The sequence below is a fragment of the Stenella coeruleoalba genome (genome assembly GCF_951394435.1).
Source record: "Stenella coeruleoalba genome assembly, chromosome: 5".
Taxonomy (NCBI): domain Eukaryota; kingdom Metazoa; phylum Chordata; class Mammalia; order Artiodactyla; family Delphinidae; genus Stenella; species Stenella coeruleoalba.
In genome coordinates this window covers 87,654,407-87,673,615 of record NC_137150.1, presented here as the reverse complement: position 1 = coordinate 87,673,615, position 19,209 = coordinate 87,654,407, and the positions used below count along the sequence as shown (strand labels likewise).

Here is a 19,209-nt window from a genome sequence, read left to right as displayed (position 1 = left end):
CAGTTATTCCCATGTCTCATAAAAAATCCAAAATCCAAATTTCCCCATGAAGTCTCCCAATATTTAAATACTGGAAACTAAGTTTTAATTTTGCTTAAACTCTGTAGTGTTCGGTGGAATGTAGACCCCAAGTCACCAATATGTGACTTGAGAGATTTAGCTATGCTAGAATCCCGAGCCAAGAATCCTTTTTCCATCAGTGAAATCGAAGGCTAGTACCCAATGTACATGGCTAACTGGAAACTACTTGGAACCCTGCCATGTTTGGTCAGCTTAAAACTGCCTTCGATTTCTGATTAGTTCTCTACTGTACTCTCTAGGGGCTGGGTCAGTGTCTTGAACTGCAGATGTTCACCTTTTGCAAGAATCTTTTACTGAGAAGAATGATCATATTTACACATAACCTATGGCACTCATTGAAAACATGCTCCAGATTAAACTCATCACCTAGATCAAAGGCAGTCACCTATTTTTCTCCAAATACTCCGGCTCACTGAAGATTCATGCTGCCTTTCAGCACCAGTCAGATCAGACTCCTTAGAAACTGGCATTCACCTGAATCAAGCCCCCATGTGTATAACGTATGTTAGGCAGCACACTTGGAATTACTGATTGCCTGTATCGGGAACAAATTGCCTTTATTGGCCCAAATCTCCAGCAGCCATGGTATTTTGTACCCTCAACATCATGACAGTCCCTGGCTTATAATCTAACTCAACTGACTGTGGAAATTTTAGAAATTGGTTGAACAAATTTAAGTACTATGCCAAGACCTCTCAAGCACCAAGTAAGTGGGAGTTTTCATGTTTCGATCATATTTTATACACTTGGCACTTTATTCATACTTCACTTAATCCTTACAGTAGTCCTGTGAGGTATGCTTACTTGCTCAGTTATACAGAAGAGTGAGAATACATAAAAGCTATCAAACTTCAAAACCAGGAGTCAGGGGGCTTCCCTGGTGGCGCAGTGGTTGAGAGTCCGCCTGCCGATGCAGGGGACGCGGGTGCGTGCCCCGGTCCGGGAAGATCCCACCTGCCGCGGAGTGGCTAGGCCCATGAGCCATGGCCTCTTGGCCTGTGCGTCCGGATCCTGTGCTCTGCAACGGGAGAGGCCACAACAGTGAGAGGCCCGCGTACCGCAAAAAAAAAAACAAGAGTCAAATCTTAAAGTCCAGGGTTTTATCATATTAATTTTCACGACTAAGGAAAATATTTTCAACATAGAACTCTTAGAAAATTCAGAAGCAAACAAAATAAGAAAAAGAGATCTACAAGTTTACTAGCCAAATATGATCATTTTATTTAATTATTGCATAGCCCTCAATTTTAAAATATTTTTCATTTTATAATATTGGAATATTACTGTGTGATTTTTTTATTTAACAATTTCTTGGGAACATTTTATTATTAAATAGTCTTCTAATTATAATTTTTAATGTCTGCATAGAAACACGTTTTACACATTTAGCATAATTTATTTACTCCCCTATTGTTAGTCATTTAAGTAACTAAGGTTTTATTCTCTTTTATTCATTACAATGTTGTAATGAATATAATTGATGTTAAAACTTTGAACCAGTCAACCACAATGCAGTGAGTGGGTTGAAGCAAAGGCACTATTTTAAGATTTGTTTTCCAGAAAGTTGGGACCTATTTCTTACCAGCAATTTATGAAAGTCCCTTTTACTCAATTCTTCATATTGTTAATGGTGTATAAAGCTCCCAATTTAATCAACCAAGTCTTGTACATTATTATGTTGATTTGTTGTTAACAAGGTGAAGTATTTTCCCCAACATCATTACAGCATCAAGGGACTGCCGAGCTTTTAAGTGTGTGAGCTGTTAGATTCGATTGTCTGGGTTTAAATCCAGGCTCCACTACTACCGTGAGATTTGGGAAAAGTTACTTAACCTCTCTGTGACTCAGTTTCCTCTTCTGTAAGATAAATAAGAGAATAATAATAGCATCTAACTCATTAGCACATTTTGAGAATTAATGGGTTAACACTGTAAATTGCTTAGCACATGCCTGACACAATTTTAAACACAATAAACATTCATTGGTTGGTATTCACTACACATATTTATCTGTCATTTTGTGTTTCTTCCTCTGCAATATACATTTCATATTGTGGTGTACTTTTCTAGTGAAGGATTTGTTTCTCTCATATCAATATTTAAGAGCTTTAAAAAAATTTATGGATATTTACCACTTATTTGATATAGCTTGCAAATATTTTCCCCCAACTTGTCATTTGGCTTCCAATATAGTTGATGGTGTTTTTTTGTTACTGCCATATAGTTCTTCCTTTTATGCTGACCTATAATCAATTGCTTTATTGGTAATGTACACATCTGCTTGTAGGCTTTGACAGGCTTTCCCATGCCAGAAACAGATGGATATTTATCCTTTGTTAGTTGTTTAGAAAATTTGTTCTGTATATTTAAATATTCAGTCCATTTGGAAGTTGTTATTTGCGTATTGAATGATTATTTTTCATTCACTTATTCAGGCATAAGTCCTGGATTCTTGAGCAGTAAACCTGATGGGGCTTACAGTCTAATGGGGAACACAAACAAATGAACAAGTAATTAAATAGAGTGTGATAAGTGCTAAGACAAAGAAATTCATGGTGACATGGAAAGGCACTGGAAGGACATTGAAAGCTAAAGAATCTTTCCATAGGCATTAATGTCTAAGGTGAAAGCTAAAGGGTAAAGAGAAGACCCTTAGGAGGAAAAAGAGTACATAGACAGGCTCATAGTAAAGAACATGTTGCATTAAAAGTTGTTCAATATGACCAGAGCTTAGAGGAACGGAGATGGGGGTGAGAAATAGAAGTGAGGTTGGCAATATTGGCAGGCACCAGCTAGTAGAGGACCTCATAAACCGAAGGATTTTGAGCCCTATTCCGAAAGAATGATTGACTCTGATGTTTTAAGCAGCATTAACATTATGTGATTTATAGTTTTAAAGATCTCATTTCAGCTTCAGTGCGGAGAAAGGTTTGTAAAGGGCAAAATGGAGGTGCGAGGATCAATTGGGCACGATTGCTATTTTCTGGGCAAAATGGAGGTCAGTGGTAACTTACCCAAGGGGATAAATTTCACAGCGTGTTACTAGGCTAGCATAAGTTTATAGGAGGTTGAGGAAATGGAGATAATGAGTGTGGAAATAACAAATTCAGTGTGTGTGTGTGTGAGAGAGAGGGACACAGACAGAGACAGAGACAGAAAGGGACAGGCAAAAAGAGAGATGCAATATGGTAGAAGATGAGATAACTATGGTTTAATTTTTGTTGGTATTTTACCAAGGAGCCAATATGATAGAGCTTAAATACTGACAGGACAGAGCCAATGAATAAGACATTGGACATACAAGACATGGTTAATAGTGCAAGGATCACAATGAAGCAAAAAAAATGATGAGACCAGAGCACTAGTGGAGGGATTGGACTCAGAATGGGGAGGGACATGTTGTCTATTGTAACAAAGAGGAGGGCGGTAGGAGGGACTGATGTAAATGAATATATATTTATAAATTTGAAGGCAGGAAATTTATACTTGATGGTATCTAATTCCTCTGTGAAGTAAAACTTGACATTATCTCAGTTTATTTGGGTTACTAGCTGCTAAGGAGGATGGAAAGAGAAAGAAAGCTAAATGTGAAAAGAGTCGTGAAAAAGAGTTAAGGGTTTGTTTCATTTTGAAGACAATAAATTTATAGTGTAATATAGGAATTATGTTTGCTTTTCCCCAAAACAACCAGTTGCCTACTAGCCTTTAATTGCATAATTCATCCTTCATTCTAATTTGAAATGCATGCTTTAGAGCATCCAAAAGTGTTTAAGCCATTCTTCTTACTAAACAGCATGGGGAGTGTTAAGAAGCAGGCGTTTCGTCTTATACAGGTGCTCAGTCAGCATTTGTTGAATGATTGAATAAATAAGAACATAAGTGAATGAGTGATGGATCAATTTGCAAACCAGGAAGAAGTATCATGTCATATTTTTTTCAGAAATGTGTCAAAGTATTATAAGAAAATATGGGATACATGTGAAATTATATTTTCCTAAGCTATCAGTCATACTTGACTACTGCTGTAGACCAGCTGCCCACAGACCTTCCCTGGGTCTGGGCTTGGTGGATAACTACCTGTCATTCACCTGAGTGGTGACATATAATGCACATGTGTGATGTTTCCTCATTTTTATATAACCTGTGGATCATACAGCAACTTGACTCTGGTGGCACAGTGAAATATTGTGCCTGAAACCTCAGTGTCGGATTCAAATGACATAGCTTGGTAAACGTGGTTTCTGCAACTATACAAATATGATTTTAGGGAATATGGTGAGGTATGTAAAGTCTTAGGAAGTTCTCTATTGGGCTGGTCCAAGGATCAGCAGGACCTTACCTTGGACACATAGAAAACCACCGCCACCAACCCAAGCTCTTCTCCTTGAAACACTGGGGTTTTTCAACCAGCCAAGCTCATCAATCACCCGCAGCCCAATATCTATTAGGCCCTATATCTCCACGGAAGGACTGTGACATGTTTTAAAGTCACTGTTGTAGTCTGTTCAGACTGCTATATTAAAATACCACAAACAAAAATTTATTTCTCACAGATATGGAGGCTGGAAGTCCAAGATTAGGGTGCCAGCATGGCCTAGTGAGGGCATTTTTGGGGTTTGCAGACTTCAAACTTCTTGTTGTGGCCTCACATGGTAGAAGGGGTAGGGGAGCTGTCACAGGCCCCTTTTGCAGAGCACTAATCTTATATCACCTCCAAAGGCTCCACCTCCTAATACCATCACACTGGGCATTAGGACTTCAACATGAAAATTTGAGGGGGACACAAACATTCAGACCATTAGCAGCCACCACAGCAATAAAATGTAATAACTACCAATTTGAAAATCATTCTTAATAGGATAGAGCAGAATTACAGGCTCATGCTTAATAAATCGCTTTGGAAGTTTTACTGGTGTGAAGCCACTTTTGAAGAAAATCAACTAGAAATATAGAATACAGGATAACTGCAGATACTTTGGCCATGCAGAGAAATTGAGATTTCTTTATAGGATTCTACACTATCCTTTGTGTCACTGTAAAATGATGTATAACTTTCTTAGACATTTTGCCAAATCAGTCCCTAACATTGAAAAGATTTGTCTGCGTGCTATTAATGAGATCATCCCTACTTCCGCAGTCTCACTAGTTCAATATTCCAACTAGGAATAATAGTAATTACCAACCCTATAATATTTATAAAAATTATATGTGACAAATATCTGACTACCAAGCTTAAAATTCCAAATTAAAGATGTGATAAAACATTGAAAGGGAATGTAATTTTGTGATTATATACGTGAACTCTGAAGTCATGCGTTTGGGGGTTCAAATCTTAACTCCTTTAATGTACGAGCTGTTTGACTTTAGTTACTTATCTTGTGTAAGCTTCAGGTTCATCACTGGAAAAGGAGAATGATAATAAGTCCTCATAGCTCTGTTGTAAAAATCAAATAAGATAACACATGTAAACCAACTAGCATTTTATATAAATATTAGCTAAAAATATCTTTAGGAATTACATCTATATCATTAGAATTGCTAGGTTTGCTCTTAGAGTAGATTATTTACCTTGTCAAAAAATTGATAAAAAATAGTTGAGTTCTTTAATTGATTAACTGATCTAAGACCCAATTCACTAAAAGATTTCTTATGTCTAAATAAGGGTAGATTCTAACTATGCATATCTGTTTTTAAAATTCTCCATTAGCCTAACAACTAAACGTACCATATAAGTACCAAATCTCTTCATATTAATTCCTTAAATTATAATAGACTGTAGGTGGGGAGAAAGAAAGGGCCCTTGGGTGAAAAGCAGAAGTAAGACTACTTATTTGGACAATGTCTGTTTTATAAACTAACTTCAAAAATTATACTTGATGCTACTGACTCAAATTCGTAGCTAAGAGAATTCATTATATTGCATGTAGAAACACGGGGATATTTAATGGAAATATTTTTCATGACAAATTAAAGAAATGTTTTTATTATAGCACTGAAGGTATTTCTCTGTAAACACAGATTTAAATAAATGACATATAAAACATTTGTACAATATCAAAGTTTAATTGGCAAAAGTGGGTTTTTTTTTGGTCTGAATTGCTCACAAATGACAAAGCTTTGGCAAAGATAGCAGATCATGGCAAGAAAATGCCCATTGAATATTTGCATTTCTCTCTCATAATCTTGAAGTTTAGAGAAATGACCTCTAACATCTTTTTACTTCAAAATACAAATGATAAATTTGCACTTACTTATACATTTTACTGAGAAAGTGCATTTTTTCCTAATCTCTTTTCATTTATCCATCATGTATTCTTATAAGTCAAGAGAATAGGAAAAAAGTGAATGTAGATTCATATAAGTGCTTATACCCAAGAATCATAATAAATTATTCAAGGAGTAAAATAAAACACATTTAAAGGAATAAGAAAATATAAACAGAAATTTTGACCAATGGCATTAATCCAATTGAGCCATGAGACCTCAGGGAAGTAGCTTAAACCAGGCTTAATTTTGTCAGTTAAAAATTGAGAGGATTGGACCACATAATAGCAGTTCCTTTGAGCTCATTTCTGCTTAAATTAGTTCGGGTCTGTTTCTCTTGGTTGCAACCAAGAATTCTGAGTGATTCAAGCTCCCATCTACTTGCTTCCTCCTTCTGTTCAAACTCTGATTTTATTAACTTTCTTGTATATATGTCCTTTGTTACGGGCTGTTTCAAAATCATTGAGTAAGAGGTGGGATGTGACTAAAATACAGTATACCACAATGGCTCTACCAAACCTTCCTTATTTTGCTGAAGACATTTTGTCTCCTAGAAACTTCTCTTGCTTCAAATACTTACTTATATATGTTCAATTCAGTTTCCACATGGCATTATGTCTTCTGTTCCATAGTCATCATGATCCGAATAATCTGAATCTCCCCCCACACAATCACTGCACATCATTACTCCTCACAGTTATTTGTTTCAGACTTACGAAGAATAAGTTAGATTTTCACTTACAGAGCTCATACCCACATGGCATTAAAGCGCCTAAGTGTATTCTACTCTGTCTCATTTCATTCAGTTCCACAATTCTGAATTACATCCCCTTATTGAACGCAGGTTAATACATCGTTGGAACCAATCATGCATATGCAACTTATTTCACATCATCTCCCAGACTCTGCTTTAGGAACACATTCATACACACAATACTGATGGGGGCCAGGTCTTGTGAAACATAAAGTACGCAGGCTTATGCAGTCCTGAAAGCCACGTAGTAAAGTTTTAAAGCATTTTAGTTTAGTTGTTTTTTTTTTTTAACTACACAAGGACATGATGAAGATTCAATTTTAAGTGAATTTATCTGGGCTTCATTTATTCAACAAATTTATTGAGAGACTTCTATGTACTATACATGCTTATAGCCATTACTAATATGTCATTGAATAAGATAAATTATATTTCTTCCTCATGGAGATAATTTACATATATATGTATATATCTTTAGATATTTATATATAGATAGATATCATAAATACAAATGAATATGTAATTGTTCATTGGAAAAGTGCTAAAGAGAGATACAGAATAGTAGTAGAGCAAGTGTGTATGTGGTGTGGGGAAGGTGGATGTGATGTGGGGAAGGCTCTCTTGATGAAGTGACATTTAAGCTAAGAATTCAGGGATGAAGGGAAGTACATAAAACAAGGAGGGTGTAGAAGTGTGTCCCAGGAAAATGAGGTGCATAGGCAAGAGTTCTGACATAGGAAGATCATGGAACTTTTGAGAGCTAAATGAAGTCCAAGGCCAATGAAGTGCAGAGAAAGAGTAGGGGTGTGGTATGAGCAGAAAATAGTCAAGGGCTATATTACGTGATGCAAAGCCTTGTAAAGCCATGTTAAGAATATTGCTCGTTATTGCAGAACAATGAAGAACTAATGAAATAATTCATGTGAGAAACGACCTGAAACACTTGTTTTAAAAAATGCTCTGTGGAAAGAGGTAAAAAGAGTGGACATGAGGAAACCAGTTTGAAGGCCATTTCAGTAATCCCAGCAAGAGATGATGTTGGCTTAGACTACAGTGGTTGTGGAACTCTTTAAGAGATATTTAAGAGATAAAGAAGACTGGGTATAGAAGGAAAGTGAGTGCTTGAAAGCAAGTGTGAGAAAGCCAGTGTGAGATTCAGGATTTCAACTTGAGCAATTGGATGGTGGTGATATTGCTTACTATAAGAAACTCTAGAGGAGGCGTAAGTGAGGGGTGGGAGCTAATTCACATTAAGACATGCTAATTTTGAGGTGTATTTGAATTAAATAGCAGTGTTGAGTAGCAACTGTATGCATGGTTACGGGATAAGAGGAGAGAACTGAACTAGAGAAATAAATTTGAAAAAGTCAGTCAATGTAGCAATCCTAATTAGAGTCAGGGGCATGGACTTTAGTAGGTAGTGTGCATGGGGTCTGAAGAGAGGAATTGAGGGGCAGTCTTTTAAGGGGCAGCATTTAAAGCCCAATAGAGAAGGAAGAATCAGTAAAAAAGAAACTGATAAGCAAGAGAGAGAAAAGCAGAGGGAAAACTATGTGGTTATTGAATCCAAAGGGAGAGAGTTTCCCACAAAAGGGAATGATTAATAATGCACAGAATTTTTGAGATTCTTTTTTTTTTTTAAGAAATTTATTTATTTTTGGCTGCCTTGGGTCTTCGTTGCTGCACACGGGCTTTCTCTAGTTGCAGCGAGCGGGGGCTACTGTTCATTGTGGTGCGTGGACTTCTCATTGCGGTGGCTCCTCTTGTTTCAGAGCACAGGTTCTAGGCACACGGGCTTCAGCAGTTGTGGCTCACAGGCTCTAGAGCACAGGCTCAGTAGTTGTGGTGCACGAGCTCAGTGGTTTTTGAGATTCTGAGTAAGAAAAAGTGTAGACAGGGTTGGTTGGAGGTGGAGGAGGTTGGGGAAGGGCCAAGTGAGTGGCTGTAACTGCCATTCAAAAGACTAGTTAGGAGGCCAAAATCAGGCCCTTTTGTGTTACCTTCAATTAGGTCTGAAAATCAATGAATGGAAATTGAGGGTCTCAGACAAGAAAAAATTGGGGGGAGATGGCTAGGTAAGAGATATTATATATATGAGGTAAAGGAGGAAAAAGATTAGAGAATATTCTGGCACCCTGGAAAATTTAAGGAGTGAAAGAAGTAAGGGTGTTTGGCAGAGAACTGCATTTGAAGGAATATGATGAGTTCCACTTTACTGGCAACACCCATGTCACTCTCCGCAGTCATGCAAATTTTCTATTTTCCTTTAAGTTTAATCCATTTTTTAAATTGGTATTGGAAAAATTAGAGTTATCACAAATTTGATGACATGAGTGAAAGATGGAAAGTCTCAGGACAAAAACTTGGCCTCAAATTTGGCATTAGGCATTGATTAATTTATTCACTACATAGATAATAAAGACAGATATAATTATGATCTCTCCACATATGTTTTCATATAAATGAAACCTTTAGTTTCTTTGATGATGTGAAATGTCTGGAGAGCTATAGATGAATCTTAGTCCATAAGTAACTTTAAGCTACCAAATGATTTCTATATAAAGGAATTGACAAATGACTATAAAGCAGCGGGCCCCAACCTTTTTGGCACCAGGGACCAGTTTCATGGAAGACAATTTTTCCACGGATGGGGAGGGGATGGTTTTGGGATGATTCAAGCACATTACATTTATTGTGCACTTTATTTCTATTATTATTACATTGTAGTATATAATGAAATAATTATACAACTCACCATAACGCTGAAAGGAGACAGAGCGCTGGCGGTCATGTGAGCGATGGGGAGCAGCTGTAAATATAGATGAAGCTTCGTTTACTTGCCCACTGCTCACCTCCTGCTGTGCCCAGTTCCTAACAGGACACAGACGGGTACTGGTCCATGGCTCGGGGGTTGGGGACCCCCGATATAGAGGACTTCTGATGCTCTTGCAAAATTTTTCCTGTAAACTATGTTTTAGTTGAATTTGTTTCATCGTTTCATGCTTGTTAATAAGACATCTCTGGCTGAGAATGGCTTTTGGCTCATCGAAGTAAAACTCACCTGCTGTGCTGTTGCAGACATGGATCAAGCCTTGTCATCCTGTTCTCTTCAACAGAATATGACATGCAAGTAGTGAGCTCAGCATGCAGAATGGTGAAGCCAGCAGAGGGAGACTTAAAGAAAGGGTTTATCACTGTGCTTGGACTGCACAAGGGGTTTTACTTCCTGAGGATCCACATGACGTGCCAAATTAAATATTTTCATCCTCTTGGTTAGTAACAGTTTAGTGACTCTGACATCCCAAGTATCTTACGACATGGTAGATGTCAAAAGAACTACGTAGTTTTCATATTTTGGAAACACAGTATGTGTAGCACAGATTGTTTGGTCTAAAAGATGTGACCAATCGCTGTGCTAGGTTAGCCGGTCATCAAATTGGGCAAACATCAATATTTGTTACTAGTATGTTTCACAAATTGGCATTGTTATGCCACCTCTAAAACTGTTCCCTTTCACGCAGCGTTTTGCTTCATATAAATTTAACGCTGGCCTCAAAGCCGTGCTGGCAAACCCATGAGATTCTCCTATGCTGCAGAATTGCCTCAGAGGAAATGAATCACTTTGGAGGAATGAAGAACATTTTCACTTCTTATCCAAGGAAGGAAACAAAGCTAGGAAGCTTAGGAAATAGTCAAGAGGAAAAGAGTTAGACCCTTTTTAATAAAGCCAGATTCTATTACTTTTGGACAGCAAATCCATTCCTTTTAGATTCTAACAGTTTCATGGAACCAATATGAGAGTACGTCAGAGAAGCATTTGTTATAGAAGTTATCTGACTAATCCTGATCTCAGGCTATATGGGCCCAGCTGAGGCATCTGCCAGGTAAACTTGTGTCCCAAGGCCAGAGCTACAGTGGATTTTCCTTCTGGATACAGCCACGGTTGAAATAACTAGAGGGATGAGTTGGAACCTGATTCCTTATGAGTGACAAGTATTGACCTGTATGTCAAAAATACAAGAGCCAAAATCACTGAACAAGCTAAAGTTTAGGAATCAATTAAAATTGGAACAATTAATTAAAATTGGAACAGTTAATCAATTAAAATTGGGGTGCAGCCAATTAGGGTACACTTAGCTGGAGTACCTGAGGTTTATCTTTAGTCATTCAATTAATTTACAATCTTTATTAAGCACCTACTATATGCCAAGCACTATTACCAGCACTTGGGATAATTCAGTGAAAAAAACAATCTCAGGTTTCTTAGAACCTAACTTCTAGGTTGAGGGCCAGGAGAAGATAGATAATGCCCTGTGGGCATAATAAATAAGTAATTATATAATTATAAGAAAGTGATTAGTGCTGTGGAAAAATTTTAACTAGAACAGGGTAATGTGGATTAGACATTCGAGAAGGACAGTTTGCAATTTTAAAATGATCAGTGCAAACTTCATTGAGAAAATGACATTTAAACAATTTTTTTTTCCCCCGGTACGCGGGCCTCTCACTGTTGCGGCCTCTCCTGTTGCGGAGCACAGGCTCTGACGCGCAGGCTCAGCGGCCATGGCTCACGGGCCCAGCCACTCCATGGCATGTGGGATCTTCCCGGACCGGGGCACGAACCCGTGTCCCCTGCATCGGCAGGCGGACTCTCAACCACTGCGCCACCAGGGAAGCCCTAAACAAATATTTGAAGAAAGTAAGGGGGTTAGCATGTGACTATCTGAGTAAATGCTGTCCCAGGCAGAAGAGGCCTCCAGTGTATGCCCTGTGGCAGAAGCACGGCCTCAACCTTAAGAGGCTCAATGTGCTTTTGTGTTGAATTGGCCTCAGAGTTAAAGAATATGTGTGCATTATCAAGGCCTCCTGAGTATATGATTTCTCAGTGGCTGCCCCTAGTGCTTACTTTAGTCATCTGTGTTATGTCCATTATCCCCCTAGAGCTTTTGCAGTATCTGTCCCTTTGTATGGCTCAGATGCTATAATTCCCAGTAGACAACTGGGAATCTGCTTTCATCCAACTGAAGGTCCTCTAACAACTTACCAAATACCATTTCTGGAAGTAGGGTGGATCCAGATGGACTAGTATATGTGGTAGACAGAATAATGGCCCCCAAACATGCCTACATCCTAATCCCCAGAACCTCTGAATATGTTACCTTACATGGGAAAAGGGACTTTGCAGATGTGATTAAGGATGTAGAGTTGGAAGATTATCCTAGATATTCTGGGTGGGCCCAATGTAATCACAAGGGTCCTGTTAGGAGGGTTGTAGGAGGGTCAGAACCAGAAAGAGAGAAATTTGAAGTGCATGTTGCTGGCTTTGAAGACGAAAGAAGGAGCCAAGAACCGAGGGAGGCAGGCAGCTTCTAGAAGTTGACAAAGGCAAGGAAATGGATTCTCCCTTAAAGCCTCCAGAAGGAACCTTTATTTTGGAACTTCTAACCCCTATAGCTATAAGAGAATAAATCTGTGTTGTTTTAAGCTGCAGATTTTGGGGTAATTGTTACAATAGCAAGTTGGAGGAGGTCATCAAGAAGAGGTGACCACCAGTTGACCCTTGAGCTGGACCCAGCCAGTTAGAGGCTGCTTACCCGTTCCTCGTCCTTGGAATGTGTGTTGTTTGCCTTCCCCATTCCCAGAAGCTTTTTTAAGGATACAGCCTTGAAATGGAAATGTAGAGTTGAGGCTCTCTGGACTGTGTATGTGACTGAACCGAGTTAAGACCTCTATCTAAACTTTTAAGATTCCGGCAGGCAGGCAGGCACAGAATCTACTAGTTTCGTGGCTGCCCATGAAAAGTCTCATAACCAAGCTCCCTTTCTTATAAACCTGCCACCTACCAATCTGAAGTGGTCTGCCCTTTTCTTCTGTCTCTCCCCATCCTCTGTGTATGGGGGGCCAGTTTCAGATTACACCTGGGAAGCTCCAGAGGAGGTTGCAAAGCAACACAACAATAGAAGACTTATGCAGTATGTCATTAGTCTGGATTTATTTGCCTCGGGGAGACCCAATCCTAGGATTTCTGCTGGTCCCAAAGATCAGGGAAGATTCTGACCTCTGCATATTTGGATGAAAGTTAGAGACCAAAGTTTTCTCAGTGTCTCCTTGACTTTTCTGAAGAGCAACCGAACAGCTCATAGAAACTGTTTCCCAAATTGATCAAAAAAACCTCAGTACCTCCTTCCAAGTGCAACAAGTTTCCCAGGAAGCCCAAACCCAGCCCAGACCCCTAATGTAACTCGAAAAGTTTGATTGCATATAGATTGACCTTGGTTTATAGGATGTCAAAGAGTTATTCACATCATTGCCTTGTCTTCTATATACCACACTGTTCTCCTATTACCTTGACAAGGCTGGTACTTTTAATATGCATTGGCAGATTTGAAAAGACTTTTCTATTTCTAAGCTTATAGTTTTAGAACGTGGGTAATATTTTGAGAACATTTGTATTCTAGTTTATACATTTAATGTAGGATGCATCATTATCTGTTGATAAAATAGCAAAGTGAATACAACAATAGATTCCAGTCTTAGCCTTTTTGAAGATCGTGTAGCCTTGAACACTTGGCCTTGCTGTACCACTCTCTAGCCTCTTAAAAATGTAATAATCCTCAAGGTTATTGAGAGAATAAATGTTCTGAGATACCTGGAAGAAAATCTCAGTGGTAGAATTTCATAAATATTTAAAATATAAAATGTTGGAACTGGAAAGCACTTTAGAAATGAAATGGTCCAAGACTCATTCCATAAGCAAGGAGAAACATTCGGACAGAGAAATACAAGTGATTTACACAACATCATATAGCTGGTGAGGGACAGGCACAGTGTCACATAGCCAGCGAAGCACAGCTCTCTTAGTGCCATCCCAGGCTACATTCATTTTAACATATACATTTTTCAAAAAAATCCAAGTTTTCAAAAGAATAAGCAGAATTCTTTGTCTTCATTACAACTTTCTAATACCTCACCAACTCTCAGTAACCAAATAAATTGCCACTTCACTAAGACTAAAAGTGGGGATAGTACCCTTGGGGTTAGCAGTTTCTTGTAATGAGGAGCCTGGATGAATAAGGAAGTAGAAACAGGAAGACTTTGAATAAGCAACTTGTTAAGTATATGAAAACTATGGTTTCCCTCAATTTTTGTTTCCTTGTTTCTGACTTGGAAAAGTTTATATGTTATTCAGCTGTTGTAAATACCATGTAACAAATGGTCACTCATCTATCTATGCATACATTTTTTTCCTCTAATTTCTCCTAACCTACCTTCTTCAGAAACTTCAAAATAATTTTGGCTTTGTTACCTGATGGTTATTCTTCTTTCGAAAAAAAGGGAGAGGGGCGTCCCTGGTGGTGCAGTGGTTGAGAGTCCGCCTGCCGATGCAGGGGACATGGGTTCATGCCCCGGTCTGGGAAGATCCCACATGCCGCGGAGCAGCTGGGCCCGTGAGCCATGGTCGCTGAGCCTGCGCGTCCGGAGCCTGTGCTCTGCAACGGGAGAGGCCACACAGTGAGAGACAAAAAAAAACAACAAAAAAAAAAAAACAGGGAGAACGCCAAGAAGCTTAAGGATGTTGACAGAGAAGGAAATTGTTCCATAAATAACAAATAAGCAATAAAGAGGTTTTCCTGAATGCCTTAACTCATGCCATTTTCCTTCTTCAAGGTGGCTTAGTGCAGAAAAAAAGAACCCTAGAAGACATGTATTGGGTACAGCTGAGTAGATGTGAGCCTTGGGTCCAGAGTCAAGTAAAGGAAGGAAGCCACCAACAGAGCTACAAAACAATAGATGTGAAATAGGAGAATCACCAGGTCATGTAACTAAACCTGCCACAAGGATGCAAAATCACACAATATACAAGTAGGAATTAAGGTCTAATTATTGAGATACTCCAGTAAAGAGAAAATCATTGTTGGAATATCATTTGAGTTGGACACATGAGATTTTTCTACCTTCTATACTAAGCTTAGTTTGATTCCACAGCTTATCTGCCTTAAAGCAACATTGAGGGTGTACTTGACACCATTCAGTCCTCCATTTCTAATATGACAGAAGCAAGACATATTTCTTTTTTTGTAATAAGTAGTCATATCAATAAAAGTTTCTCAGCCTCTTTTGGTACATAGTACAGACTCTTGCTTCAGTATGAAGAAATGTAAAGAAAGTATCCTGCCCTTTGAGAAATTCACAATTGGTCACTCAGTAAATGTGTGCTTTATTGCTTTCCCTGAGAGAGGATTTCTATGGTTTACAAGACCTTGAAACCTCTGAGATAGGGGATTTTTATTTTTATTAATATTGAGAACACCACTATTATGTTTTTATGGTTGGATCCCTGGTGATTATCTATTATCACTAAGGACAACAATTCCACATTGTGCCACTAACATTTTCAAATACCTGAATTAAAAAAGGAGTTGAATGAGGTCCTGAGGACCACAGGAAAATGTGTTTCTTTTTTTTGTTTGCCTTGTAACTGTAATTTTATATTTTAAAAAAGTAATGTGAAAGCTAGGTGTTTAAAAACAAGGCACAGTGTATAGAATTAATAAAATCTTGGCAAATGGGGCATTATGACCCCATTCACAAGGGTAGTGAAGACAGTAGGCTAAAGTTTCAAAGCAGCATTTTAGAAACTTTATTCTAACTCGGTTTTTTTAAGGTTTAACCACCCTTGGTAAGTGCCATAAGTTGTGAATTTCAAGCATCCCTTATACCTTTACTTCTTGGAATTCTTCAATTCTGAATTGCAACAATCCAACTGAACCAGCATTGCACTGTTCTTTAGAAATGGAGGGAGGGAGGGAGGGAGGGAGGGAGGGAGGGAGGAAGGAAGGAAATTACAAATGCCTCACCCTTTTTCCATAGCAAAACCAGGGTTTCCTTTGAATTAGAAAAATTGACAGAAGAATTTACACATTTCTCACAATTGCAAAAAACTTTTAATTAAAAAAAATGTTCTCTTACAAAGAACTTTTGCTTATGGAACCACTCATGGTAACAAAATATGTGTTAGTCAGGATTCTCCAAAGAAACAGAACCAACGGCTTGGTAAATCCAAAATCTCAAAATCTGATGGAGTAAGCCAGCAGGCTGGATTCTCAGGGAAGTCTTATGGTTCAAGTCCAAAAGCAATATTCTGGCAGACTTCCTTCTTGCTCAAGAGATCAGTCTTTGTTCTATTAAGACCATGGCCCATGGTCTTAATAGAACAAAGCCCATGGTCTATTAAGACCATGGTAACCATGGCCCAGCCAAGTTGACACATAAAGTTAACAGTTACAAACATATAGGATTAAAATCGGAGTTATTAATAGAAAAAAGATCTGAGAGGGAAAAAAGCACTTTTATTTCACGTTTAGGGCAAGGTACACATTGCCCTCCTCACCTTGGCTCAGATACGCCCGCAATCTATCTGGGAAAGCCCGTATCTCACCTTAACCAAAACAACTCTGAGAACTGTGTGTGTGCTATGTTCACATGTGTACACACATCTTAACAGAGAAGTATCATTCCCATGATAGACACTTTAAGCATTATGGAATAGTACTTTAAATATGCCAACCCTGAAATTTCACCATCTGGCCAATGATCTTCTCTGTAGGTAATACAGTAGTCTCCATTCACCATCCCCTAGGAGAGAAATATTTTCTACTTCATCGTTCAGTTTTCTCTCTTGGATATGGCCGGCTTATTAGATTATTTTGGATGTGTATTATTGGATATCTAATTTGGAAATGGATTGTTTTCTGGACAATAATATTAAATGCCTTTCTTCTTTGTAAATCTCTTCATTAAGGCCCTATATTTGTTAGATTTATGAGAATTCAAAAGCAGAACATGTCAAACCTTTCAATAAAATTCATATGTATATCATTTGAGTCAACCATCTCAAAGGACAATAGGAAATAGAAAAACAGTTCATTCACACATTCTACACTTGGATTTTCTGAGCTTTAGTAGTGCACTGAGAATAGTCAGTTAGAGACAGTAATGATAATGGTGGTAGGTGGTGAGAGTGATGATAATGGGCTGATGAGGTGGGGTCAGAAGGGCAATCATGTTAATCATCTCTAAGCCAACAAGAACGAACATAAAGTAGCATGAGTCAACTCCAATTCCACCATTTAAGATAACATTATTTACTATTTTTATTTTAATCATCTAAATTCACTTTTCCTCTGTCCATAGCTTGCTCTGAAAACATGGAAAACAATGTTTTTAAAAATTGATTTTAAGATGACATTTAAAACATTTCTTGCAACAAAAACTCCTATAGGTTTTAGAAATATCTTGTTGCAAGTGAAATGCTTATTCTTTGAAAAGCTTAACAGAGGGTCAAAGACTTTGTTTTTCAATTCTTTGGTTCCTAAATTTCCCATCTTACATGTTGCAATGAAATGAATGTTTACATCCCCCCCCCCCCACCAAATTCACATGTTGAAATCCCAACTCTCAATTTGATGGTATTACGAGGTGGGGTGTTTGGGAGGTAATTGGGTCATGAGGGTGAAGCCCTCCCAAATGGGATTAGTGCCCTTATAAGCGAGAACCCAGAGTCCTCTCTCCCTTGTTCTGCCTTGTTAGAATACAAGAAGGTGGCCATCAGCAACCAGGAGAAGGACTCTCATCAGACACCAAATCTGCCTACACCTTGATCTTAGACTTCTAGCTCCCAGACCTGTGAGAAATAAATGTTTGTTGTTTAAACCACCCTATCTATGGTATTCTGTTATAGCAGCCTAAACTGACTAAGACAAATGTCTGTATCAGTGAAGATTACCTTAAGAAATCCCTGCTAATTGAGCAAACTTAGTTTATTCCTGAAGATATTTATCTAAGTAAGGATAAATTGGTTATGTACCTCACCTTATAACAAAGTACACAAGGCTTTACATAAAGGCAACATCAAATGTTTTTCCCCAGGTTAAACCTTTAATTAAATAATTTAAAAATAAGTGTGTTATACAAAGTTGCTAATATCTGATTGTTTTTGTCCTATACAAAAACAAACTTTTATGCTTCAAACTAATCACTGTATTCTCAATTTTAAAACCCCTTTAGTAGTTTCTTTATAGACATGGCTCCTAACTTTAAGATTTCAATTTAGATTTTTTTTAAAAGGAGTCAAATGCATACCCTTACCTCTTCATGTACCACCTTTAGCACTTTCTTGATTTTAGAAGAGATATGTGACATAAAACTAATTCAACCTATGCTTTACTTCAAATCAATAGCATCAATAAGCTAAAATCCACAAAGATATTAGGTAGAGAGCTTGCTATTAAAAACACATATACTATGTAAAAGAATGAAATTAGAACACTCTCTAACACCATACACAAAAGTAAACTCAAAATGGATTAAAGACCTAAATGTAAGGCCAGATACTATCAAACTCTTAGAGGAAAACACAGGCAGAATACTCTATGACATAAATCACAGCAAGATCCTTTTTGACCCACCTCCTAGAGTAATGGAAATAAAAACAAAAATAAACAAATGGGACCTAATGAAACTTCAAAGCTTTTGCACAGCAAAGGAAACCATAAACAAGATGAAAAGACAACCCTCAGAATGGGAGAAAATATTTGCAAATGAAGCCACTGACAAAGGATTAATCTCCAAAATCTACAAGCAGCTCATGCAGCTCAATATCAAAAAAACAAACAACCCAATGCAAAAATGGGAAGAAGACCTAAATAGACATTTCTTCAAAGAAGATATACAGACTGCCAACAAACACATGAAAGGATGCTCAACATCAGTAATCACTAGAGAAATGCAAATCAAAACTACAATGAGGTATCACCTCACACCAGTCAGAATGGCCATCATCAAAAAATCTAGAAACAATAAATGCTGGAGAGGGTGTGGAGAAAAGGGAACCCTCTTGCACTGTTGGTGGGAATGTGAATTGGTACAGCCAGTATGGAGAACAGTATGGAGGTTCCTTAAAAAACTAAAAACGGAACTACCATATGACCCAGCAATCCCACTACTGGACATATACCCTGAGAAAACCATAATTCAAAACGAGTCATGTACCACAATGTTCATTGCAGCTCTATTTACAGTAGCCAGGACATGGAAGCAACCTAAGTGTCC

At 38.0% G+C, this 19,209-nt stretch overlaps 1 protein-coding gene and 1 long non-coding RNA gene across 15 annotated transcripts in view; one reads left to right on the top strand and one right to left on the bottom strand.

Moving 5' to 3' along the window:
• Positions 1–19,209, top strand: part of LOC307186545 (uncharacterized protein) — a 1,017,825-nt gene that overhangs the window by 942,473 nt on the left and 56,143 nt on the right. The window lies entirely within an intron of this gene.
• Positions 8,458–14,908, bottom strand: LOC307186547. The gene is made up of 3 exons (XR_013828399.1): positions 14,405–14,908; positions 9,854–9,907; positions 8,458–8,971 (listed from the first exon to the last, which is right to left on the bottom strand). It is a non-coding gene; the product is annotated as an uncharacterized lncRNA (long non-coding RNA).